This window comes from Hyperolius riggenbachi, chromosome 4, assembly GCF_040937935.1.
Source record: "Hyperolius riggenbachi isolate aHypRig1 chromosome 4, aHypRig1.pri, whole genome shotgun sequence".
NCBI lineage: Eukaryota > Metazoa > Chordata > Amphibia > Anura > Hyperoliidae > Hyperolius > Hyperolius riggenbachi.
The window spans coordinates 391226614-391254044 of NC_090649.1; the positions used below are offsets into that span (position 1 = coordinate 391226614).

Genomic DNA, 27431 nt, shown 5'->3' on the forward strand with positions numbered 1-27431 from the left:
TCGGGCATACCGTCGGCTGTCCCCAGTAGTCCCCCAGTATAATTTTTTGAGATCGCATAGTTGTAATAGCTTCAACAGCACTAGGCTAGCTAGCAGTGGTGGCCGGCATCCCCTGATTACTTTTGATCCCCCCCCCGATTGCCGCTAAATACATTACCCCCCCTCGATCCAGCGATCGTGCAGCCTCCCTGTACATCCCCGGTCCTCTATGGGGAGGATCAGGTCTGCGCATGACGTCAAGCGGAGCTGTCCGGGGAGGCTGCGCCGATCGCTGGATCCAGGCTGGGTAATGTATTTAGCGGCGTCTGAACCACACCAGAAACAAGCATGCAGCTAATCTTGTCAGATATGACAATAATGTCAGAAACACATGATCTGCTTGTGCTTGTTCAGGAGCTATGGCTAAAAGTATTAGAGGCAGAGGGTCAGCATAATAGCCAGGTAACTGACATTGTTTAAAAGGAAATAAATATGGCAGCCTCAATATCACTCTCACTTCAATTCTCCTTTAATTGCTCACTTTTTTCACTGTAGTGGTCCTTAAACAGTTTAAATTTGACAGTTGGAAAATTACAGTTTAAAAAAGACAGTTAGAAAATGGCAGCTGAAAAACTGTTTACATTTGGCAGTTGAAAAATGACAGTTGAAATTCGGCAGTTGAAAAATTACAGTTGAAAAACAGCAGCTTAAACTTGGCAGTTAAAAAAACAACAGTTGAACTGTCGTTTTTCAACTGTCATTTTCCAGCTGCCATTCTCCAACTGTTGTTTTCCAACTGCTGTTTTCCAACTGCCATTTTCCAACTGTCATTTTTCAACTGCCATTTTCCAACTGCCATTTCCCAACTGTCATTTCCAACTGCCATTTTCCAACTGTCATTTTCCAACTGCCATTTTCCAACTGTCATTTTCCAACTGCCATTTTTCAACTGTCATTTTCCAACTGCCATTTTCCAACTGCCATTTTTCAACTGCCATTTTCCAACTGTCATGTTCCAACTGTCATGTTCCAACTGTCATGTTCCAACTGTCATTTTCTAACTGCCAATTTCCAACTGTCATTTTTCAACTGCCATTTTCCAACTGTCATTTGCAACTGCCATTTTTCAACTGTCATTTTACAACTGCCATTTTTCAACTGCCATTTTCCAACTGCCATTTTCAACTGTAATTTTTCAACTGTCATTTTCCAACCATCATTTTTCAACTGCCATTTTCCAACTGTCATCTGCTGTTTACTTACTGATAAGGCCTAATTAGACAGGCTAATCTCTCTAGACCAGGGCTTTGCACCTTTGGTACACATACCACCGGTGATACTTTGCTGTTGGCCAGGTGGTACTCACCAGGTTTGGCTGCCACTTTGTTGTCCACCTGCCACTTGTCCTGGTCCTGTCCTGCCTCCACAAAGTTTTGCTCCCCCTCCCTAGCTTCTTGCCGTGCTGCTCTGCAGCATACTTCAGACCTCAGATCAGTGGGGAAGAGACAACCAGGCGACCGGTGCACAGTGATGGCGCAGATACAGAAAGTGACATCACTGCTCACTTCCTGTATTTGAAGTTATACATGCCATCACTGTACACCGTTTCCCTGGCAGTCTCTTCACTGCGGCTGGCTTTTCCCCTCCCATATGCCCTTTTTTCTTAAAGTGTACCTGTAAGAATAAAGTGCCCCCGGGGGGTACTTACCTCAGGGAGGGGGAGACCTTTGTATCCTAAAGAGGCTTCCCCCTTCCTCCTCAGTAGAGGGGATCCAGCACTGGGAGCCCCAAAGTTCTCCTCGTCGGTGTGCGCATGCGCAGTAGCTGCTCTCCATTCAGGCTCCAGCAGAAACAGCCAAGCCCAATCACGTCCAATCTACTGCGCAGGCACACTGGTGGTACTTGAACATTTTCAGGCGATAAAAGTGGTACAATTAGTGAAAAGGTTGAAAAGCCCTGTATTGGAGCCACTCACAGGAAGCGAATGGCTGCTTCTATTCAGTGACAGCTGCAATTTTTAAGGAGCCCTGGATACTGTACCAGCAATGTGTCCAGCCTGGCTATGCAGCCCTAAGGTATACTTAATCTTTTAGGCAACCAAATGTGCAAGTGCTTTTACTGTACCTCCAATGGGAGGACAGAGTTGCTCCTTTGTAGCAGAGAATGTACCAGGGCATGCTGGGCCATTTCTAGTACAATTTCTGATATGGTAAACTTCTGATATAGGAAACCACTTTCACCAGTCCCTTGGAGTTTACTATAACGAGATTATACTGTATACTGTAAAAACACACTGTAAAACATACATATATGTGTTTTTACATGCGTCCCATAGACTTTCATTAGCAGCAAAAAACGCTAACGTTTCTGCATAGTCTGTTCCTACCCTGTGGGAATTGCCTGTCATCTGTGACTTGCTTGTGCATGGCTGCAACACTACTGTCTCATCCAAGCTGTAGTGTTGCTTTTACCGAGTAGCTATGTACTCATAGCTACTCGGCATCAACATTTAAATAAGACAGCTGTGACCAATGGAGGGCTGTGATCAATGGAGGGGGTAACCTTACCCATGCTGAGACCTATGCTTCTTGTGCAAGCTGTTACATGATTATTGCATGCAAATTCTTGGATATTTAAAGGAATACTGTAGTGAGATGTACATGGAGCCTGCTATATTTATTTCCCTTTAAACAATACCAGTTGATCTATTTGGCTGCAGTAGTGTCTGAATCACACCAGAAACAAGCATGCAGCTAATCTTATCAGATCTGACATAAATGTCAGAAACATCTGATCTGCATGCTTCTTCAGAGTCTATGACTAAAAGTATTATGCTAGGTACACACTCTGAGATTTTCTGGCACATTTACTGTCAGATTGATCATTTCCAATATGTCCGATCAATTTCGAACTGTTTTCTGTTCACTGCTATCGGAAATCGAACGGAAAATGACCAGAGATCGATCGGACATGTTGGAAATAATTGATCTGACAGTAAATCTGCCAGAAAATCTCATAGTGTGTACCTAGCATTAGAGGTGGAAGATCAGCAGGACTGCCAGGTAACTGGTATGGCTTAAAAGGAAATAAATATGGCAGCTTCCATATACCTCTCACCACAGTTTTCCTTTAAGCACTGTGTATTTTGATCTAGCTTAAGAGGGCCACAAACAATACAATAAAAGTATCAGATTTTTACGACAATTTTATAAAAATGATTGGTTGTTAAAAATGAGAAAGCTTTATATTTATGCGTTTCGAATTTCTTGGAGTAATCAGGAGTGCTGGATTTTTCTGCTCAATTTTTCTGAAAATTGAATGGTGTGTGGTAGATTGTCAATTTCTTAATACATAGACCCAAGCAATTTTTTCAGAGTTCTCAATAATTTTTTTCATAATTGCGACTGGTTGCTCCGTAGTTTGGCAGCCTCGGCTCTTGACTTTTGGACATTATCCCTCCCCCATCCTTCTAGAACCTGTATGAGCCAAAACCAATTCCGGGTACAACCCCCGTTTGTACTTGGCGAAACAGATTATTCTGATTCTGGTAACTTTAAACACGTGTGGGTGGTACATTGGGCACATTTTTCTAATGTTACAATCAATCTGAAAAATTGATTTGCATAGAGATGTCGGCGAACCCCTCACCCTGTACTACATCCGGGTCGCTATTACCCGGGGTAGTACGGCTGCGCTGGGCCGGTGGTATGCGTCCTTGATCGCGGGCCTGTTTCCGGGCACTCTCTGCGCATGTTCGTGACGTCATGAGTGACATCACGCTTATGCGCAGAGAGTGCCCAGCAACAGGCGCGCAATCAAAGACGCACAGCAGCCGTACTACTACGGGTCATAGCGACCCGGATGTAGTATAGGCCCATAGAGATTCACTGGCGAACGTTTCGCCAACATCTCTATTCTTAATTTGAGAAGAAATATACAAAATTGTATGGTGTGTGTGGCCACCTTCAGATACTGTCTGTGTTTGCTCGCTAAAGCATTGAAAATAAAAAATGACTCCTTTTTCCTTAGAGTTTACTATACAGGGATTGTACTATAAATGTATGTGTTGCTGGTGTAATGCACGGCACAAAAGTGGCTTAAGTAACAGTAAAATTGTGCGCTCCCTACGCACAACAGTTTTATCGGAATTTAGTGAATATTCCCCAGTGCTTGTTTTTCACTTATTCGGTCGGGGTTTATAATCTGAGGGGGCCTATAAAGTCTAGTTCCCCTCAGGGCATTGTGAAACCTAAGGCCGGTGTGATGTCTAAGTATCATACTTTGTCAAGGGACCCTACCCGGACTATTTAGGTAGAGCAGTTAGATACTAGTATATGTCAAAGTATCATACTGCTAAATTTTTAACTACTGTCTGCACCCCCTTCCCTCACCTTGCCCCCCCCCCCTTCCTCGCTCTCCCCTCCAGAATTCTATGGAGTCGGCGGCTGCAGTGGGTGTGAACTTAATGCTCAGTTGAGAACTTAATGCTCTGTGGCCGCGGATGTGCACACTACTACAGTGTTAAAAAATGTGTGGATAGGGTGAGCAGGCGGCTGTTGTGGGGGTCTGGGGGTGACCAGGCAGCTGGCGTAATGCTTTGAGGGGTCACCACGTGGCTGGTCGGCGTCCTCGGGCACAACGCAGCTTGTCTCTGCTGCTGCCGTGCGGAGATAGGAAAGATCGACTAGCCGCGGATGGATCTTTCAGTAGTTTGCCCATAGCCTTACTGCGCATGTGCAGAATGGCTATGCGCGTGGGCAGAAGAGATGGTATGATAATTCAATGGGAGTACTGTCTCGACGTGACACCGGCCCTGGTTCAGCGGTATCATATTACAAACCTCAGATCCAAGATGCACAGTTACTGAGCCATATCACCAGCGATTCTTCTTTGCAAGAAGCAGGGGTGCAGCTAGGGTACAAGCAAGACAAGCGCCTGCATGTGACCTGACCCTTGGATCTGTCATCTTACATACTGCGATTTTCTAGGACGTGCCTATAGTCTGAGGTTCGTGTATGGGGGCGATACAGAGCCATATTATGGTGCCATTTGGAAAGTGGAGGTGGACTGGTTTGCTGGCAGTGTGCAGTGCTGTATCATACGCCACAAGGTGACTGCTATGGTTTCAATGCACTGAGGCAGCGCTGGGCAAACTACGGGCCGCGGGTTATCTGGCCTGCCGATAGGCAGCATGTGATACGCTGGCATGTCATGTGACGATTCCGTTACCATGGAGACGTGACACAAGAAGCAGCGAGTGCGTAAGTATTAACCCCTGCTAATCGTCCACTCACAACTCTGCAGGGAGGGAGGGGGGAGGAGGACAAAAATGATAGAAATGCGGCCCGCGGGCGAGGGGAGGGGGAGTTGGGGGGGATTCGCCTTTCCACCTCCTTTGCTGAGCCCTAGCAAGCATGTGGACAGGAGCAGCTGACAGGCGGTGAATTCACTACCTTCAGCTGCTCATAGAAAAGCAATATTATTATTCTTTTATAGCGCCAGCATGTTCCGCAACATTGTACAGAGTATATTGATTAACTTTCCTTCAGAGGGGCTCACAATCTAATCCCTACCATAGTCATATGTCTATGTATGTATCGTGTAGTGTATGTTTTTGGGGGATGTGGGAGGAAATCTGAGTGCCTGGAGGAAACCCACGCAGACACAGGGAGGACATACAAACTCTGTGCAGATAGTGCTCTGACTGGGAGTCAAACTGGGGACCCAGCGCTGCAAGGCGAGAGCGCTAACCACTAGGAGATGACAAGTTCGGCACTACTATAGAAATACTGCATTCGGTGTGTTAGACATTTTTCCCTAAAGTTAGAAAGATTTTTAAACATGCGGTAATAGTATAATTTACTGAAAAATTGCATGACAATTCACGAAGATTTTTTTTAATTCATATTTCATTCAGTATTTGATGGGTTATTGCAGTGCAAGATGCATACAATTAACATAAAATTAGTTTCAGCTCAAAACCATTGGTATCTTATTAACCATTTTTAATTACAGGGAGGTCCTGACTGACGAACGGCCTGTCAATCCCATTGCATCACACCTGGGGCTGCCCTTGAGCCACCTTCCATCCCCTTGCGCTCCCTGAGCCCAGAGTATAGTGCAGCTGCAAGCTACTCACCTCCCTGCTGTAGTCCAATGCAGTGTAACCTCCTCTTACCCTCGCTGCTCACTCTAGTGCCCGGCATTTCTTCCTGCATAATTACATGCGTCATGCAGTAGGTGATGCTGAGCACTAGAGTGAGTAGTGAGCGCAGAGGATGGTTGCACAGAGCTGGACTCTGGCAGGGAGGTAAGTAGCTTCCAGCTGTAACATGCTTTGGGGGCACAAGGGGAGGGAAGGTGGCACAAGGGGGGTAGAGGAACACAGTAGAGGCACAAAGGCAGCAGATGGACACAACAGAGGAACAAAGGAGAAACAGAGGGACACAGTGGAGGCACAAATGGGGACAGAGGGACACAGCAGAAGTACAAAGGGGGGACAGAAGAACACAGCGGAGGCACAAAGGTGGGCAGAGGGATACAGCGGAGGCACAATGGGGGGCAGAGGGAAACAGTGGAGACACAAGGGGACAGAGGGACACAGCAGAGGCACAAAGGGGGGGGGGGGTACACAGTGGAGGCACAAAGGGGGACAGAGGGACACAGCAGAGGCACAAAGGAAGACAGAGGGACGCAGCGAAGGCACAAAGGGGGACAGAGTGACACAGCGGAGGCAAAAAAAGGTGGAAGTGGGACATAGCGGAGGCACAAAAGGGGGACATAGGGACACAGCAGAGGTACAAAGGGGGACTGCTAACATTGCCTTGCGAAGGAAGGGCACAAAGGCCAGTGGTGAAGTAAAATTAATTGCCTTTACCTTTGAATTATAATGATAAATTGATCATTATTAATGTGGTGATAGGGCCTCTGGCTACAGACCCCAAAACATAAGGTACAGGGAGAACTGAGGAATAATGAGGCACAGGGTCAGATGAACTATTCTGAGGTGTGAGGCACAAAGCCTAATGTATAATTAGTAATTAATTTGCCCAGATACTTTATGGCTGTGTCAACATTTATTAAATTCATCAGCTGCACTGGGACTGTGCAATGAAATAAAATGTAATAAAAATGTAATGATAATGAACCACAAAGACTCTCAGCATAAACAGGCCCTTAGGCAGCATGTCCCCCAAATAACAGGCAGCCATGTCCCCCAAATAACAGGCAGCCATGTCCCACAAATAAAAGGCAGCCATGTCCCACAAACAGGGGCGTCTCTAGCCATCATAACGCAGCAATGATTTATCATAAACTAATTATAACACAGCAATGATTCACCATAAAATAATCTTATGTGGCCAGCGTTCATCAGAAAATAATCTTAATGTGGCCAGTGTTCACCAGAAAATAATCTTATGTGGCCAGCGTTCACCAGAAAATAATCGTAATGTGGCCAGCATTAACCAGAAAATTATCCTAATGCAGGCAGCGTTTCACTAAAAATGTAAAATTACCTGTAAAAAGAAAAGCATTTACTCACCTGCAGAAGACTCTTCTCCCTGGGCGCAGCTCCCCCGACGATCTTCCTGCAGCAGCGCAGCCAGCCTCCGAAAGTCCCGCGCTGACGGGCAGAGCAGGGCTACAGGGAGATGGCGCCCGAAGCCCTATACTGGAGACATAAATAGTCTAAAGTACAGGGATTCGGACGCCATCTTCCCGTAGCCCTGCTCTGCCTGCCGGAAGACTATGCAGGCTGGAGCAGTGAGCTGTGGGCTGCGGGGATGAACTGGCGCAGCGTCTATTAGACACCGCGGCAAGTTCACCACAGGGGGTCGTACAGTCTGGCGGGGGAAGGTGGGCGCTCCCCCCGCAGCAGCGCTCCTCCCCCACCCGGCGCTCCAGGCCACCGTTTGTCCTTGCCTGGTGGCTGGGACACCTCTGCCCACAAAATACCAGGCAGCCACAGTGTTTTCCTCCCAAAAAAATTTCCAGCCGGGTGGCATGAAATAGTAGCTGGATGACATGAAAAAGTAGCCGGGTGGGGCGAGATGAGAATGCAGCCGATGATAGCCGGGTGGTCACCAAACCAAGCCGGGTGAAGCACCCGGCTAAAAAGAGCCTGGGGAGAACACTGAGCCATATCCCACAAATAGCAGGCAGCCATGTCCCCCAAATAGTAGGCAGCCATGTCCCCTAATAACAGGCAGCCATGTCCAACAAATAACAGGTAGCCATGTCCCACAGATAACAGGCAGCTATGTCCCTTAAAGCAGGGGTCCCCAACCCCCGGTCCGTGGCCCAATACCGGTCCGCGGGACGTTTTGCGCCGGGCCGCGGCTAATCCATTGCCTCACACTGATTTTATTTTGCCTCTCCCCCTCCTTCATTAGCCGCGACTCTGCGAGTGCACGCGGCTAGATCCCTGCATGTACGCATTGCAGAGCGCAGCCGCGCAAGCCGGAAGTCACGCCGCCCTAGCCCATCCCATCTTTCTCGAGCATTTGGCTTCAGCGTGTGCACCCGCGCTTTCCTCCGGCAGTGTGAGACAGGGAGGCAGTGAGACAGAGATAGCGTGGCGGACCATATTCATCAATCTAAATGTATTTTCTTCTGGGTAAGGCTGACAAGTTAGTTTCTAATGTGTATTTGTTGTATATTTCATACTTGTTCCTCCTTTCCTTTGAATGCAGCGACACTACCTCATATGCTTCTGTGCTGCATACTAGGGCAGGCCCTAGGCCTGGGACATGCATTTTAATACTTTGCTGATATATCAGTGATCATAATTACACTGGGCTAACTGTGCTGGCTACACTGGGCTAACTGTGCTAGCTACACTGGGCTAACTGTGCTGGCTACACTGGGCTAACTGTGCTGACTACACTGGGCTAACTGTACTGGCTACACTGGGCTAACTGTACTGACTACACTGGGCTAACTGTACTGGCTACACTGGGCTAACTGTGCTGGCTACACTGGGCTAACTGTGCTGGCTACACTGGGCTAACTGTGCTAGCTACACTGGGCTAACTGTGCTGGCTACACTGGGCTAACTGTGCTGACTACACTGGGCTAACTGTACTGGCTACACTGGGCTAACTGTACTGACTACACTGGGCTAACTGTACTGGCTACACTGGGCTAACTGTGCTGGCTACACTGGGCTAACTGTGCTGGCTACACTGGGCTAACTGTGCTGGCTACACTGGGCTAACTGTGCTGGCTACACTGGGCTAACTGTACTTGCTACACTGGGCTAACTGTACTGGCTACACTGGGCTAACTGTACTGGCTACACTGGGCTACACTGTACTAGCTATACCGGGATAACTGTACTTACTACACTGGGCTAACTGTACTTGCTACACTGGGCTAACTGTAGTAGCTATACTGGGCTAACTGTACTTACTATACTGGGGTAACTGTACTAACTATATTGGGGTAACTATACTACCTAACTATACTGGGGCACCTATAGACCTTATACAGGGGCAACTGTGTTAGCTACCTATGCTGGGGGCAACTATACCTAGATAACTAGTTACCTATATACTACACTCAAAATCAGGGAAAAAAGGGGGGCTGCCCCCGCCACTAACCACGGGCCCCAGAGAAAAGTTTGGTCGAGACATTGGGCCCCGGGCTCAAAAAGGTTGGGGACCCCTGCCAAGGATACTCGAGGTGACATGTGATGTGCGGGTTAAGTCTCTAAACAGCGGTAATGTTACTTTGCTCACATAGCACACGACAATATTACCCTAACTTCTGCCTGCAAGTACCCCGAGTTACTCAAGTAGAGTGACCGTTGCCACTGTCATGCACGTAACTAACAGTAAGTTGGTAACACTTGTTAGTTATATGCAGCAACAGTTGCGCTGCTCGAGTACCGTGGGTTACGCTATTTGTGTAACTCGCGGTACTTGCATGTAATACGCGCTGCTAACGGTAACGCTCCTTAGTAATGCGCATTACTGTAGCAACGGTCGCACTACTCGAGTACCACGGGTCAGGCTAATCGTGTAACTCATGGTACATGCAAATATTGCCGTGCACTATGTGAGCAAGGTAACATTACCACTGTTTAGAGACTTAAACCACCCAATGAGATAGACATGTGTATGTACAGTGCTAAGCATACAGATAACTAGGCTGTGTTCCTTTCTTTCTTTCTTTCTTTGCCTAAAAAAGTTATCATTTAGGAGTTGGGACTAAGTCAAACTATAGTGTAACCCTCACTGATAAGGAATTACAGCCATAACACTGTCCTGGCATAGAACTGTTCCTGAGAGCAGGTGGTAGAAATAAAAGGTCAATAGTTCATGTATTTTAGCTTCTGGGACACTGAAAGACTGTGTCAGTATATGAGAAAATATAACATTTAGGCCTCTTTCTCACCAAGACGTTGTGTTTTAGGGGACGTTATAGGTCGCATAACGTGCCCCTAATGCAACGCCTGGTGGTGTTGTAGGAGGACGCTACCAAGAGCCGCGTTATGCAGCTCCTTTTTTATGCTATGGGATGCGGAGACCACGTGATCCGCATCACGTGGTCCCGCCCGCCAATCGCCGCACAGAGTGGCCGTTCCAGGAAGTAAACACTGCACGTCACTGAGTGCAGTAAATATTAATTAGCCATGTGGCTGGCCGCGGAGGAGGAGGGGAGACCTCCTACTCCAACATTACTGAGCATGTGCAAACAGTCTAACGCGGCTTAGCCACGTATAGCGCACAGCATGCAGCACTTTGTTTGAACGTGCTGCGTTACAATGTAACGCAACGCAACGTGGGCACTGTGAACAGCCCATTGATTTTTCATTGCTGTGCGGTGGGCTGCGTTACAGGCTGCACTAACGTGCGCCTGTAACGTCTTACTGTGAAAGCAGCCTTAACGTTCTTTCATATCATTTTCACCTTGGTTTCCTTTAAATAACAAGCAACAGGCAGTCATGTACCCCGAATAACAGGCAGTCATGTCCCCAGAATGACAGGCAGTCTTTTACCCAAATAACAGGCAGCCATGTCCTCCAATTGACAGCCAGCATGTCCTCCAAATACCATAATTAAGCAGCAATGTTCCCCATATAATTTAGGCAGCAGCATGATCCAAATAGCAATTAGGCAGCCGCATTACCAAACTCAGATAACATTAAAGGAAAGGTTCAGGGAGGGTGGGCAAAAAATAAAAATCAAATTCCACTTACCTGGGGCTTCCTCCAGCCCGTGGCAGGCAGGAGGTGCCCTCGCCGCCGCTCCGCAGGCTCCCGGTGGTCTCCGGTGGCGCGCCCGACCTGGCCAGGCCGGCTGCCAGGTCGGGCTGTTCTGCGCTCCAAGGCCCGGAACTTCTGCGTCCCACGCCGGCGCTCTGACGTCATCGGACGTCCTCCGGGCTCTACTGCGCATGCGCAGAACTACTGCGCCTGCGCAGTACAGCCCGGAGGACGTCCGATGACGTCAGCGCGCCCGCGTGGGACGCAGAAGAGCCCGTCCTTGGAGCGCAGAAGAGCCCGACCTTTACAGCCGGCCTGGCCAGGGCGGGTCGGCCACCGAAGACGACCGGAAGCCTCTGGAGCGGCGGCGAGGGCACCTCCTGCCTGCCACGGGCTGGAGGAAGCCCCAGGTAAGTGGATAGGGATTTTTATTTTTTTACAGGTTTCCCTGAACCTTTCCTTTAAGTAAAAGTACTGCATGTTGTGCGTTATACACGTTATTAGCTGTGTTAGACTTTTGCACATGCTCAGTAATGACTTGGTGACATACTTTTCATTGCCTGTATTTTCTACTGTATATGCTGTATACGTTGGTAACGCTGCGTTATGACCTTTTGGCCACGTTGCGTTGTTAATTTGCGGTGCAACTTTAACGTCGCATCAAACCGCAACGTCCTAATGTGAAAGTAGCCTTAAAAATGGCATTTATACAAAATTGCAAGCAGAAATTTCAAGCCCAGCTAAGACTCTGTAAGAAAAAAAAAACCCTCTGGGGGATACTTACCCGTGAGGGGGAAGCCTCTGGATCCTAATGGTTCCTCTGTCTCGGCTATCCAGCGCTGGAAGCCCCTGAAACCACAGCCAACAAGGATGTTGGCTGTGACGCAGGCGCAGTAGTAGCTTTCCGATCGGCCTCAGGCAGAAACAGCCGATCCTAATCGGGTCCTCTCTACTGCGTAGGCGACTCACCTGTGCAGTACAGCGGACCTGATGGGGCTCAGCTATTTCCGCTTGAGCCCGATCGGAAAGCCGCTACTGCTCCTGCTCTGGATCGTGGTAGATATATAGTTACCTTCACGGTGTTCAGGGTCTTCTAGCACTGGATTGCCGGGACCGAGGACGGGGGAAGCCTCATTAGGATCCAGAGGCTTCCCCCTCCCGAGGTAAGTATGCCTCAGAGGGCTTTTTTTTTTTCTTTACAATTTTCTTTAAAGATTTTATAAAACTACACTGTGTGCCATAAACTGCGTTAAAGGACTTCTGAGGCGAAATATGTATTCTATTTTTATCCACCGAAGAGGACCAGGGCTGCGGCGAGGAACTAAGACAGCTGTGAGGGTCTGGAAGAAGCACCAGGTAAGTAAAAAAATAGATTATATATTTTGCTTTGGAAGTGCTTTAAGCAAAATTACGTGCGCATAGTTTAATATATGCAATGCATTAGTCTCTACTTCTCGTGCGTAAGACATTACGTGCGTACCCCAAAGTCACATGGTATGAGGGTATGGGGGGAATGCATGTAAAGTATGCCCGTTGCTAAAATAAAGTGCCCACACCATGGATCTGAGGAGTGACAGGTTAATTAATACAAAGGTGTCTTTTCCATGAGCTTCTGTCAGGCACTGAATTCCGTCTGGCCGCTTTCTAGCTCAGCATGGGGCGTGGCCTAGCTGCCCCCCATGTTGTTGTGTCTGAGCATGGCAGTTTTTCTTCACTTGGTAACACCACTGCCTGTGAACAGCTGATACGTGTTGTAATAAACAATGTCATTCAGCTGCATTTCAACTGCACCCAAATTGCAGTCAAGCCCGGCACAAGATCAGTCAAGACGCTGAGCTGCCCGAGAAACAAGCAGTGCAGTCATCCCTGGAAAAGAGGCCTGAAAGTGGTCTTGAAGGGGGAAAAGTTCCCCTGGGGGGTAGTTACCTTGGGAGGGAGAAGTCTCTGGGTACTAAAGAGGCTCCCTGTCCTCCTCAGCAGAGGCGATCCTGCACTGGCACCCCCAAAACTCTGATTGTCACTGGTGTGTGCAGGCGCAGTAGCAGTTTCCCCTTTGGGCTCCGGCGGGAACAGCTAAGCTCAATTTTGTCCGCTATACTGAGCAGGCGAGCTGACTCCCCAGTAGAGCGGACCCAATCGGGTTCAGCTATTTCCGCTGGAGTCTGAGCAGAAAGCCGCTATTGCATCTGAGCGCAGTGGTGAATGTACAGTACATATTGTCACTGTTGCTGCAAGGGTGCCAGTGATGGATTGGGCTGACTGAGGAGGATGGAGGAAGCCCCATTAGGATCCAGAGGCTTCCCCCTTCCAAGGTACATTTTTGCTTAATTTAATGTCACAGGTGTACTTTCGTAGCTAGTTACAGAAGCAGGTCATTTGGGCTATTATGTAGACAAAACCCATATCTGGTAACATGGGTGTTCGCAGAAAATTTTCCAGAGGGGGTCATGTTGTGCAGCACGCGTAGCACATCGCGCCGAAAGATGGGTGTGGTCATGGACCAGAATGTGGGTGTGGTCATGGGTGGAGACAAATTTACATGAACTTAGCAATAGTGGGACATTAGATTAGGACAGTGGTGGCGAACCTTTTGGAGGCCGAGTGCCCAAACTGCAACCCAAAAGTCACTTATCTATCGCAAAGTGCCAACAGAAATTTAAACGAAATACAAACGTTTTAACTCATACATGAACATTATGGAAAATCCAAGTTGAAAATAAATTGTGAAGATAAACAATTTCATCCATCCTATTCCTGAAAAATGTATTCATTTTTTTAGAACCTCACAGTTTTATTTTCGGTTTTAAGCGAAAAAAGTAGGTTTAATGCTATTGTCGCATATGATGATGATGATGATTCAGCTTTTCCCATAGTCTCGCAGTTAGCAATCATGTGACCGCCATCAAGACAAATTCAGCAATCATGAGGCCCTCAACAAGACAAACTCAGCAATCATGAGGCCCCCAACATGACAAATTCAGCAATCATGAGGCCACCAACAAGACAAATTCAGCAATCATGAGGCCCCCAACAAGACAAATTCAGCAATCTTGAGGCCCCCAACATATCATGAGGCCCCCAACAAGACAAATTCAGTAATCATGAGGCCCCCAACAAGACAAATTCAGCAACCATGAGGGCCCCAACAATACAAATTCAGCAGTCATGAAGCACATAAATAGACAGCATTTCACATAAATAGGCAGAATGCCCCCTTAATATGGTAGACACCTCTCACCTGGCTTCTGAATTCTCCTCTACTGGCTGCTGTGCCTGGCAATACTGTTTTTGGTAGCGCCAGGAGCCCCCCAGTTTAGGTAGTGACAGGGCCCCCCAGTTTAGGTAGTGACAGGAGCCCCCCTGTTCAGGTAGTGAGAGGTACCCCCCAGTTTAGCTAGTGACAGAAGCCCCCCCGTGTATGTAGTGACAGGTGCCCCCCAGTTTAGGTAGTGACAGGTACCCCCCAGTTTAGGTAGTGACAGATGCCCCCCAGTTCAGGAAGTGACAGGAGCCCCCCAGTGTATGTAGTGACAGGTGCCCCCCAGTGTATGTAGTGACAGGAGCCCCCCAGTTCAGGAAGTGACAGGAGCCCCCCAGTGTATGTAGTGACAGGAGCCTCCCAGTTCAGGAAGTGACAGGTGCCCCCCAGTTTAGGTAGAGACAGGGACCCCCCAGTGTATGTAGTGACAGGAGTCTCCAGTTTAGGTAGTGACAGGGCCCCCCCAGTTCAGTTAGTGACAGGTACCCCCAGTTTAGGTAGTGACAGGAGCCCCCCAGTGTATGTATATAGGGGGTAGGAGGCGCCCTCGGGGTACTCGAATATTGGTTAGTATACCAATTAAAAATAAATTTTAACTTTTAAAAGTGCCCCATTAAAGTACTACTTTTTACGATATCCTGAGTGACTACTTTGTAAGGTAGGACTTATCCTTACCTTCTATGTGCAACCCGGCTTTGTGAGTATATACGATTTTTCTTTTACATCTATCAATCAAACGTAAGATAATACACCAGATCGGGCTCCCGGGGTCCTCCTGCTCCTTTTCTCTGCCCCACAGCGTCCCCCCAGTGTATGTAGTGACAGGTGCACCCCAGTTCAGGAAGTGACAGGGACTCCTCAGTGTATGTAGTGACAGGGCCCCCCAGTTCAGTTAGTGACAGGAGCCCCCCAGTTTAGGTAGTGACAGGAGCCCCCCAGTGTATGTAGTGACAGATGCCCCCAAGTTCAGGTAGTGACAGGGACCCCCCTCTGCATGTAGTGACAGGAGCTCCCAGTTTAGGTAGTGACAGGAGCCCCCAGGTTAGGTAGTGACAGGGACCCCCAGATTGGTAGTGACAGGGACGCCCAGTTAGGTAGTGACAGGGACGCCCAGTTAGGTAGTGACAGGCACCCCCAGTTTAGGTAGTGACAGGACCTCCCCAGGTTAGGTAGTGACAGGGACCCCCAGTTAAGTTAGTGACAGGAGCACCCCAGGTTAGGTAGTGACAGGCGCCCCCCAGGTTAGGTAGTGACAGGGACCCCCAGTTAGGTAGTGACAGGCGCCTCCCTCACCTTGACAGCCAGAGTCAGACCTCAGAATCAGCCGGCGATCAGTCTGCGAGTGAAAGAGGGCGCACAGTACTCGTGAACACCACGCTGCATATGCGGAAGTGATGTCACTTCCGCATATCAGTGCGTGTCTGCTAGGTCCTAGCGCCCGCACTAGTGGTTGTCGGCTGATTGGAGGTCTGACGCTGGGCTACCTGGCAGCGGGATGGCCGGGGGTCAGTGGGGACGGCCGGGGGGGGGGGGGGGGGGCGGACAGCCGGGGGGTCAGATGCCCCAAGTTGCCTGACGTGCAGACGCCCGTGCCTAGTAATTTTTACTGTTATACATAAGGGAATGGGTGGCATGTTGGGAGTAGAATGGAAATACATATATCCAGGCACATCGCCTCTAGTTAGGACATGTTGGGAGTAGGTCGAGGGAGGTTTAGTGTTAGGTACAGTGCTTTTTCTCCAGCGCCCAGGTTTGCTAGCACCTTTTTTACATATATGTATTACTCAGCCTGGGATGAGGGCTGGTTCACACTTGGTCGCTTTTCAGCTCTTTGCTGAGTGACGGTGATCAGCAAAGCACTGTTGCTAGCGTAGCCATATGGGATAATTCTCATTGCAGCGTGTGTGATTTGCATAAATCGGAACTTGCTGCATGCAGCGCTTTGAGAGCGATTGCGATGTGATACTCGTTCTGTCAAACAAGAATAACAACGCAAATTGCTGCAAACGCGCAATTTAAAAGAGCAATTGTGAGGACTAGTTCACAAAATTAACGCAAAATGTGAATCGCAACTGCAATTTTGCGCCACAAATTACATTGTAATTCCTATTCGAGAGAACAAGAATCTCATCGCAATTGCCCCCAAAGCGCTGCATGCACATTTGCAATTTAAACAAAATGCAAACAGTGCAGTGACAACGCTCCCATAGTAATACATTAGCAACAGGCAACAGCACTTTGCTGATCTATGGCAATCAGCAAAGCGCTGAAAAGCGCACAAGTGTGAACTAGCCCTGAGTGTTTACACTGTAATCAATCATTTCTACTCACAGCAATCTGCTTCTGCTGCAGCGATGAGCGATCCAGCCTCAGCGAGGCAGTTCCTACTACCAGCCACATGGGGGAGCTCCGGTGCACTTACTGATGGGATGACCTCTCTCTCACTTCATGTTTCTGGTGTCGATGTTTGGGACAGGGATAGACTAGCTGCCATCTCCTCTGCTGCCGCTGATAGGAAGTGGTTTCCAGGGAGATTTGGAAGCGGAGCATTTATTGTGACGCGCATATGACGCACATGTCACGCGCATCACCGCTGAGGACGGCACATGCAGCAACACGTGACCACATCGGACCAATGCAGCCACACAGCTTAGCCTTTTTCCCCATTAGCAAGCTAAATACTAGATACATGCATACTATATACAGTAACACAGCAACAGCCCTTCCTTATTACCCCAGTAGCTGCTCTGCACTGATCACTGAGGAACACATAGCACTGTGGAGGAGGGGCATTATACATTATACATAGCTCCCAACTGTCCCTCTTTCAGAGGGACAGTCCCTTTTTGGGAGCACTGTCCCTCTTTCCCCCTCATTTGTCCCTCTTTCTATATAAATATATATAATTCTATACTAAAAATGTGCTTGATTGATTTTAAACTTTATTCCCATCATATTTTAAAATGTTACTATGAAGGAAAATGAATCAGGATAGAAAGCATCAGTGGGGTTTGAATTATAAAACATATTTTTTTTATGAAATCTTTATGGTATGTGGGATTAGGGGCATGGTGGGGGCGTGGCCAGGGGTGTGTCAGGGGCGTGGCCTAAGTGTCCCTTTTTCTCATCTCAAAAAGTTGGGAGGTATGATTATATGTAATGGAAAGGAGGGAGCCTGTGCTTAATGTAGTGATGTTCTCCTGTGTACAGGTCACCTGTATGGAGGTAGAGCCCTGGAAATTGGGGGATTACTGGGTCTAGGGAGAGCAGGAGTAAAGGCAGGGGCATTAGTGGTGGAGGAAAACAAGGGCTGTTTAGCTTGGGATTCAAAAATTGGTCTGAAACGGCAGCTCTGGATTGGTCAAATACATAAACGCTGTTCATCTTTGCTACCTTATGGAGTAAAAGGTAGTGGTTTTTTTTAATGCTGTATTATTATTGGAGTCATAACTGTACAAAAGATTTCAGCACTACATCTAAAATATTTTAATCTTGTATATCAGCCACAATGGTGTAATGTAAACTGTACCTGTAATTAAAAAGTGCCATCTTCTTACTCATGTAAACACACGACTGGCGTGAACAAGAGTTTAAACGATCGCTGCACTTTGTGCGGGAGACGTTGGAAATCTTAAAGATCTGCTGTGACGGTCTTAATCGCTGAGCGATTAAGCAAAATGCTTGTTTAATTGTGCACACGTAAACACTTCGCAAAATCGGGGAAGCGATTGCTTGTTGTGCAAAAATCGTGGGAAAAAAATCGCTTAAAAATGACAACATGTGTATGTAGTTTTAGGAGGACAATTGGGGTAAACAGAAGCTGAGAGATAAGCAGACGCTGGGGTGCACATAGCAAGTTATCAGGGATGGGAGTGCTAGTAGAGAGGAAAGAGGCAGAGAGATGGTAGTGAGGTCAGGGACATTCAGAAACTCTGTGATGTTAGGAGAAACAGTATTGAGGGTGTTAACAGGCAGAATGGTAGCCCACTTATGAAATCGCCGCTGGGAGAGTTGGGCGCAGGGTAAAGCCGATATACGTGTTACCCTGCGCTAATTACTATTCCCCTTCCAGGTCGGTGGGGATGGTGGAAATTATGTAATTCGGCTTCCAGCTATTGCTGGCGGCCCAATGACAGTGTTTTAAAAGTAATTAGAGCTCCGTCTTTTGACGATGCTCAAATTACTCACTGAGCGCAGCTATAGCCGTAATTCCTATTAAGTTGTATGGCTGCGCCCAAATCTCCTGCGCTTCAAAATGGGATTCACAAAAAACTGGGGAGTTAATGACTAGTCTGGGCATAATGTTTAGAGTATTGTGTTATAAGAATTTTAAGCACTGTAGGGTTGGAATGATGTGAAATAAATTGAAAAACATAACGTGAACTTGAGACATTATAAAAATAAAAAAGGAGATTCCCACGTCCTCCTCAAGGCCACTGCCCTCTGGACCCTTTGGAAGATTGATGCCACACTCCTCTTCCTGCATGAGTGCGGCTGTACTGCACCTGTACGAATATAACTGTGCCTGCGCAGTAGCACGGAGCACCTTGTGCATGGCGCAAGAAGCCATGCTTCTCCGCAGGCCGTCTTTCGCCTGTGCAATGCAGCCGCGCTCAGCCACGGGAACGTATCTGACGGGCTCTTGAGGGTTTGAGGTTTGTGTGTTGTGTGATCAAATTGGGGTTCATAGGAGCAGAACTGTTTTGGGGATGATTGTGTGAGCAGGATGAGCTCAAAGACTAGTAGAGAATAGAATGAGAAGCAGCCTAATATTGGGTAGGTGGAATGAGCAAAGCAGGTGGAGGTAGATTGTCTTTTTCTGCACCAGTTCTCTTTCTCCTCTTTCTTCTTCCCCCGTTACTTTTAACCCTTTTTCTCGGACACACTATAGGGGGACACTACAAAGCTAGGCTTGGGCCAAGTTGGGGGAGGATGACTGTAATGTTGAGATCAATTGTTAGAGCACTAGAAAACAGCAACACTCTAAATTGCACTAGTAAAGTGAGATACAAGGCACCTAGGATAGGGCTCAGAAAATTCTGACAGTGGTCTTACACTCACCTACCTTTAGGTGCTATCTAACAGGTTTAGGGACCACATCCTCCACCATTCTATTTTCCTATTAAGAACTGACCAGACAGCAGAGAGATACATCTGGTCCAGTTGACTGTCTCTCTAAATCCCGAACGCAAGACCATTGCATCTGACTGTCAGTAACCCGCTTCCTCCATTCAGGGAGCTCTGGGGAGATTCCTGCTACATGATCACAGACTTAGGCCTGGAATCCACTAGCAGTGCTTCTCTAAGTGCTTGTGATCTGAAAAGCTCTTGCTAATGTAATGCTATGGGGGTGATTCCACTTGAGGGATGTGATTCTTTTTTTTTTAAATAAATCAATCATAGCATTACATTAGCAAGAGCTTTTCAAATCACAAGCCCTTAGAAAAAGCACTGCTAGTGGGTACCAGGCCTTATGCTTTGTGTGTCTCAGTGGGGTGAAGCAATACTTGGTGATGTAAACTGGATGTAAACTGATTGTTATGTATTAGCTGACACCAGGCACATGACATTCATATTTATGGGATACTTTTTACAACCTCAAATAAAGTTTCTTGAGGAAATTAGGCCTAAATGGTATAATTGACAGTGCCATGGTGTGTTTTTAGACTCTACTGCTAATTGCAGTATGTACAATGTGATTTGCAGGAAGCCACTGGATCCGAATAAGGCTTCCCTCATCCTCCTCAGTGAGCCCGATCCAGCAATCTCAGCCCCTGAACAGACCATAATAATAACAGTGGCGCCTGCGCAGGTGCACTAGCAGCTTTCCGCTCTGGAGAAAATAGCCAAGCCCAATCGGGTCCACTCTGCTGTGCAGGCGCACAATGGGACATTAATGAGACATTCCTTTTCCTGAGGATAGGTGTGGGTGCTGGGGGGAGGGGGTGACTGTTAATTAGGGAGAGCAGGATTAAAGACAAGACAACAAATTCACTTGCCTGCCTGGTGATGGAAAGAGGCCCATATAATGTGGGTTGCATAGAGTCTATCGTGGTGATTTGAGGTTTGTTTGTTTTTCTGAACTGGTCCTATTATCCTTTTCATTAGTCTGTTATAAGTTGCGTTCTGTAAATACTACTGGAAAAATTGGTGTATCTGCGTTTCAGGTCACAGAGCAATACAATTATATATTTTGAGGGTTTTTTAATCAGATCCCTCCAGGTAAGGCTGGGTGCACACATAGCAGAAATGCTAGTGTTGTGGAAAACGCTGCGTTTTTGCCTCTAATGAAAGTCTGTGGGCCGCAGGAAAAAATGCATATGCGTTTTCTATGCGTTTTTAAAGCTGCCTTTTCAAAAACGCTGGTTTTGTTGCATAATATGCAGGAATGCTGCCAAAACGCACATAAAGTCAATGGAAATGCAATGGTATGTGTTTTTTTATGCCTTTTCTATGTGTTTTTATATGCGGTTTTTTAAAAATAGGGTTTTTTGTACTGTATTTTCGCTTCCTGTTGTCTTTCAAGTGATTTACATAAATGAAAAAATTAAAACATATGGAAACCGCATATGCGTTTTGTATATGCAAACGCATTAAAAAGCATGAAAAACTGATCACAAACACATCAAAAACTCAGTAAAAACGCACAAAAAATGTACACAACATTAATATAAAATGTGACATAAAATGCAGCCTTTCACGCTATGTCATACGTGAACCCAGCCTCTCTCTTGCTTGTAATAAGACAACCTTTGTGCCTGGTTTCTATTTCAGATGACAGAATTAACCAATTTTGCACATATAATATCATCAGCAAGCTGAAAACACTCCGAGTCATGCCCAGCGGGCCTGCAAAACAAAATCACTGTTTCCAATTGTCATAAAAAACAAGATTATTCTGTACATAAACAGATGCACATTAAAGCGGAATTCCAGCATAACTTTAAAAAAAATCTGTAAAACAAACCGCTCACCACCACCACCAACACACACACGCCCAGTGCACACCAAAATCCTCTAGCAGATCTGCAAAACGCTAGAGGTTTTTGAAGCAGATTTGAGAGCGATTCTAGGCATGTTTAGAGACGTTTTGTAAACATGCCTAGCGTTTTTTGGAGCGTTTTTGTGTAGCAGATATCATATATTGTTACAGTAAAAGCTGTTACTAAACAGCTTCTATAACAAAAACACCTGGAAAACTGCTCTGATCTAGCATTTTTCAGAGTGTTTCCACTTTCCTATACCTTAACATTGAGGCAGAAACACCTCAGAAATCTAAAAAATGCTGCAGCCCCTGAGTTTGCGTTTGTGAAAAAAACAAACCGCTCTGGTGTGCACCATCCCATTCACTTTCATTAGCCATTATTTTTCCCCTGCAAGAATAAAAAACGCTTCAGAACCGCTCTGGTGTGCACCAGCCCACACACACACACAAACCCAGGGGATACTTACCTCGGGAGGGGGAAGCCTCTGGATCCCAATGAGGCTTTCCCCGTCCTCCTCACCCTCCAGTATCCAGTGCTGGCAGCCCCCAAACCCCGGCTTTCCAATCGGGTCTGGCTATGTCAGCCTGAGCGTGCAAAAAGCCGCTACTGTGTCCACACTGGATATATGTATATTGCAGGCGCTACCGCGCCTATGCAGCAGCCGACACGCTTGTCAGCTGTAATTTGGGGGCTGCCAGGGCTGGATCCTTTAGGTTCAGGAGGATAGGGGAAGACTTAATAGGCCCCAGAGGCTTCCCCTCCCAAAGTAAGCATCCCCCGGGGGCAAAAACGCTCAGAAAATGGCACATGTATCGCGTTTTGCAATTTTAATAAAATTGAAAATTGAATACTCTCACAGGAAATCATTGCACAAGAGCTTTTATGGTGATTTCTAAAATCGGCAGCACTTAAAAAAAAAAATTTCCGCGTTTCTGCAGCCGCTTGCGGCTGCGGATCCGCTTGGTCAATGTATCTCAATGGGGTGGTGCACACCAGAGCGGGAGGCGTTTTGCAGAAACGAATCCTCCCGGGGTGAGGCATTTTTTGGATTTCGGAATGCGTTTCTGCCTCAATGTTAAGTATAGGAAAAACGCAAACCGCTCTGAAAAACGCCTGTTCAGAGCGGTTTTGCCAGCGTTTTTGTTACAGAAGCTGTTCAGTAACAGCTTTACTGTAACAATATATGAAATCTACTACACCAAAACCGCTACACAAAACCGCAAAACGCTAGCTGAAACGCTACAGAAAAAGAAGAAAAAGCGTTTCAAAATCTGCTAGCATTTTGCGGATCTGCTAGCGGGTTTTGGTGTGCACCAGGCCTTACTGTTTATTTCTGCACTACCTACACACACGGCTTTATCACAGATTATATAAGAACAGGTGAGAGATTTTTGCAACTATAGAGCAGCTTTTAAAGAGGAGTCTTACTTTATTCCTGTAAAGCCCAATCTACACAATACGATTCTTTGTACGATTCGATTACGATTCGATTAAATCCAACATGTCCGATCGGGATTCGATTCGATGCAATTCCATTTGCCATTGTTTTGCAAATCGAACTGTATCGAATCAAATCCCAATCTGACATGTTGGATTTAATCGAATCGTAAATAAAATCGTAATCGAATCGTACAAAGAATTGTATCGTGTAGATTGGGCTTAGACTTGGATGCTTACAACCCCCATTCAGAATGAGCTCTTCCTGGCTGAAATCTCTGTTTACTTTAGAACTGCCTGAAGCACACAGACACATAGGAGCAGCTGATGAGTTATTTACACACTATTTTATGTTATATCTGAACTTTCTGTCATTTTGAAGTGACTTTAATCACAGGATTACAGGCCGTTAGGGCCCATTCACACTTGAAAAAGATTATTGCGGTAAAATTATTGTACAAATCCGCATTTCATGAGTCATCGCTTCTATAGCATGCTAATCACGATCACTCTCGAATCAGCATAAAATGCCGCATGTAACGCGTTTGCAATTGCCGCTGATCGTGAACCGCCCGCGATTAGCGGCAGTGAGATCAGTCATATACTGTACTTAATATTGCGCTAGCACTTTAAAAAGTGCTAGCGCTTCGGCGATTAGCAGGAATCACCAACTAATTGCCTTTTTGTTGCTATTTGCTAGTAACTGGTTAGTTGTCCTATGAGATTAAGCTTATGATTCTCAAGACTTTGCTATTATTTGAAACATGTCATCTTGTTACTTACACCTAATGTTTGCAAAAATGTTGGATTTGACATGATTTATTTTTCTAAAAAAAATATTATACAAAAAAAAATGAAAAAGTGTCTCCTCGGATAAAACTTAGGAGAATTATGCTACATACACACTTGAGATAAAAGTCTTTGGAAAAGGCAAGATCACAGACCAATTTTATCCCATTCCATGTAGTATGAGAGCCATACTCTACACCAGGGGTCTCAAACTCAATTTACCTGGGAGGCCGCAGGAGGCAAAGTCAGGATGAGGCTGGGCCGCATAAGGAATTTCACAATCGCGGCGCATCGCCGCCTCTGCCCGCCCCTCTCACTCTTCTTTCACAAATTGCACAATAGTATCCAGCGCTCAGTATGTTTCAAATGGTTAGTGTTAACCCACTTCAGGGGAGCCCCAAAATGATAAAATTATTCTGGAAAAATGCACAATATCACTGGGTCTGCATAAACACACTATAATTTATTAACTCGACTAAACCAGGATTTCCTACAGTACAAGACTAACCTGCAGCAGTTCCACACTGCCCTTGCTCATGCGAAGCAGGAATACTTTACCAAGCTCATCGGAGCACAAGCTTCCAATCCCCGGCGTCTTTTTAGCACCTTCAACTCCCTGCTTAAACCCACCCCCCCACCTTCTGTTTCCTCCCTCTCTGCCACAGATTTAGCCACCCACTTCACCAACAAAATAGTCTCCATCCGTCAGGAAATATCCAATCTTCAATCTTTACCTCCCACCTGCTCACAACCTACTCCTTCTCCACCCTATCCTCCCCTCATCTCCTTCACTCCTACTACCACTGAGGAGGTCAACCACCTACTGCAGACTTCCCATACCACTACCTCCCCCATTGACCCTATCCCTTCTGATCTACTTCAGCCTCACTTCACGGATCTGGCCCCAGTCCTTACTACCATGTTTAACCTCTCCCTATCCACAGGCACCTTCCCCTCAGACTTCAAGCAGGCCACTGTACTGCCTCTGCTCAAGAAACCCTCCCTCGACCCCTCGCTACCCTCCAACTACCGCCCGATCTCCCTCCTCCCCTTCGCCTCAAAACTCCTTGAGCGTCTGGTTCACAAACGCCTGACCCAGTACCTCAATGCCAACTCACTACTAGACCCACTGCAATCTGGATTTCGGCCTGCCCACTCAACCGAAACGGCTCTCACCAAAGTGGTCAATGACCTTGCCTTAGCTAAAGCTGAAGGTAAATACACCATTCTCCTCCTCCTTGACCTTTCAGCAGCTTTTGATACAGTAGATCATCCCCTACTCCTCCAGTCCCTCCAATCCATGGGCATTCACGATCTCGCCCTGACCTGGCTTTCATCCTACCTCTCCAACCGCTCCTTCACGACCTCCTTTAATGAGTCCTCGTCCACCCCCAACCACCTCTCAGTGGGAGTCCCCCAAGGCTCGGTCCTTGGCCCCCTACTGTTCTCCCTATACACATCCTCCATTGGCAAGGTTATCTCCTCCATGGGTTTTAACTATCATCTGTATGCAGATGACACCCAAATCTATCTCCACACCCCTGACATATCCACCACTACCATGGACAAGGTCTCCTCCTGCCTATCTGCCATCTCCTCCTGGATGTCCGCTAGGTTCCTAAAACTAAATCTAGACAAAACGGAATTTATGATCTTCCCACCCCGGTCATCCCTGGACCTCCCAGATGTGCAAGTCACTGTTAACCACACTACTATTCACCCTACCTCTCAAGCCCGCTGTCTGGGTGTCACCCTGGACTCCGCACTCTCCTTCACTCCCCACATCCAAAACCTCACAAAGTCCTGCAACTTCCACCTTCGTAACATCTGTAAGATTCGCCCTTTCCTGACCCCTGCCACCACCAAACTCCTCATCCATGCCCTCATAATTTCCCGCCTCGACTACTGCAATGCCCTTCTGTCTGGACTCCCTAAGACCCGAATAGCCCCACTGCAGTCCATCATGAATGCGGCTGCCAGAATTATCCACTCCTCCCATCGCTCCACCAGGGCGGCTCCCCTCCGTGAATCCCTCCACTGGCTTCCTATCCAGTCCAGAATCAGATTCAAGATATTGTGTCTGACCTACAAATCCATCCACAAAACCTGTCCAACCTACATTTCTGATCTTACTCAGAGATACACACCAAGCCGCTCACTCCGCTCCTCCAATGAACTTGGCCTGACCGTCCCCCGCATCACCCAGTCCCATGCACGCCTCCAAGATTTCTCAAGAGCCGCTCCGACACTATGGAACTCCCTACCTCCACCCATTAGGGCAGCCCCCTCCTTCAACACCTTCAAGAAGGCCCTCAAAACTCACCTTTTCACTCTTGCCTACCACCCCTCACAATTGCTCTAAACCCACAGCCGAACTCTGGTCCCCTACCTCTCGTGTCCCTACCTCTCCCTCTAGATTGTAAGCCTTTGGGCAGGGTCCTCACTCCTTTTTTGTCCTACCTGATCATGCACCTCCATTACTGTGCACCCATGCTATGCATTTGAGTGAACCTAACTTGCCTAACTCCATGCTCCCATCCAGTGACTGACTAAGCATTACCTTGTACTCATACTGTGCTGTGTGATCTGGTTTTCTTGTATTCCTGTATTGTCATATTGCTGTTTGTCACCCCTAAATATTGTCTGTAACCTAAATTAATGTCCAGCGCTGCGTAATATGTTGGCGCTTTATAAATACAACAAATAAATAATAAATAAATAATGTCTGCGTAACAAAATTGTCAAGTTTGGTATAGCAAGTGGATGGCTTGTTTTGAAATCTAGTGCTGAGACAATCAAACTTGGAATACGCGGCATACTGCCTACGCATCTGAAACTGTTGCCCTAGCTCACGCATTGAGGAAAGTGTTGCTACTGGAAATTACTCCCGGGAGTGCAATATACTTGAGTGTGTGGACATTGTGTGTAAGCGCAGGGTGAATGACACGGCCGGCTGTGTATGGTTAGGCTGTATTACACTTCTAAGCTTGCATTTTATGGGGGTGTTGGGGGTATTTTGTTACGCAGACATTAATAAATTATAGTGTGTTTATGCAGACCCAGTGATATTGTGCATTTTTACTCTTCCTTCACAGAGAGGGTCGGGGAGAGGCGGCGATCCGTGCGGCGATTGACGTCAGGTGGGGCAGAGCTGAAGCTGAAAGCACTGCCCCTTCCAGGAAATGCCGGCAGATTGCCCCCCGGGCGATTTGGGGGCTCTGCAGGCCTCGTTTAGCGGCGGGATGCGGCGGATTACTTAGGAGCACTGAAGCGAACTATAAGGAAGCTTTTGCCGGCGAGGGCCACAAAATATTGTATCGAGGGCCGCAAATGGCCCGCGGGCCGCGAATTTAAGACCCCTGCTCTACACAGTCTATTCTATGGAGCTGCACGCCCCATCAGATAAAATCTTTGCAAGATGCTGCACACAAAGATGCCCGTACACATTCAAAAGATCGTTATCTGCAAAACATCTGTTCCTGCAAAAGATCCATTCCTGCAAAATGCATTCATAGTCTATGAGATCTGCAGATCATCATACACACCTTGTTTAACAGGCAATCATCTGAAGATCATCTGCAGATCAGATCCACCAGGATGGATTTTCAGATCTGCAGATGATTGCCAGATATGCAGATGAAGTCTGTTAAACAAGGTGTGTATGAGGATCTGCAGATCTCATAGACTATGAATGCATTTTGCAGGAAGTGGATCTTTTGCAGGAAGAGATCTTTTGCAGATAATGATCTTTTGAATGTGTACGGGCATCTTT

At 47.1% G+C, this 27431-nt stretch overlaps 1 protein-coding gene across 2 annotated transcripts in view; it reads right to left on the reverse strand.

Moving 5' to 3' along the window:
* Positions 1-16977, reverse strand: part of ARHGEF33 (Rho guanine nucleotide exchange factor 33) — a 223774-nt gene extending 206797 nt beyond the window's left edge. The window contains exon 1 of one of the 2 annotated variants that reach the window (XM_068232186.1): positions 16870-16977. The gene's annotated coding sequence lies outside the window, so the exon portion shown is untranslated. Of the gene's footprint in view, positions 1-16778 lie in introns of both variants that reach the window. The other variant, XM_068232185.1, reaches the window with a different exon arrangement.
* Positions 16978-27431: the final 10454 nt, after the last annotated feature.